We start from the raw sequence: 621 nt of genomic DNA, 5'->3' as shown, positions 1-621 counted from the left end.
GCTAGGATTTTCAGTTGCATACAGTAGCTTTCTATATGACCTAGGGTTCAATAGCATGGTTATCTCTTACTGGCCCTCAAGTGTTTTTCGAGAAACATGATTCAGATCCAGCTCTCATTGTACGATGACACTTATGAGAGTCTTGTTCCCTCCAATTGGTTCCCTTCACTCCTTTCAAAGTTGCTCATGCCAATAGACATGTCTTGGGAGATTCTGGCTAGCATTCCAACTTGGCATATTTGGAGAGCCAAGTGTACAGAGGCAATGGAGGGTATCCAAGTTCACCCTTCCCTGGCTATGGCTAGTATTTGGACCGACACAGTACACACTCTGATGGCCATCTAGGCGAGCATGCAGGGATCCTCCAGAGCAGCCACGGCCCCGAGAGTTACTTTTTTCAGAGTTGAGGATCTCCTTTCTTCTCTGAGTTGCCCTCAGGGTTGAGGTGGCATTTTCAGCCTCCGCCTTGGTTTTTTATTAGCTCTACTGCTAGGTAGTGGTCTTGATAACACGTTTTGAACACGTGCGCTTTGGAAAGTTGTGGCGTTTTGGACACGTGGAGTAAGTGCATGCTTTTGCATGGGTATTTTGATGGAGAACATCGACTTTCACGGAGTAAGA

This window comes from Dipteris shenzhenensis, chromosome 10 (assembly GCF_047967505.1).
Source record: "Dipteris shenzhenensis isolate YYH24624 ecotype China chromosome 10, Dip_SZ_1.0, whole genome shotgun sequence".
Lineage (NCBI taxonomy): Eukaryota > Viridiplantae > Streptophyta > Polypodiopsida > Gleicheniales > Dipteridaceae > Dipteris > Dipteris shenzhenensis.
Note: the sequence above shows the minus strand (reverse complement) of the source record.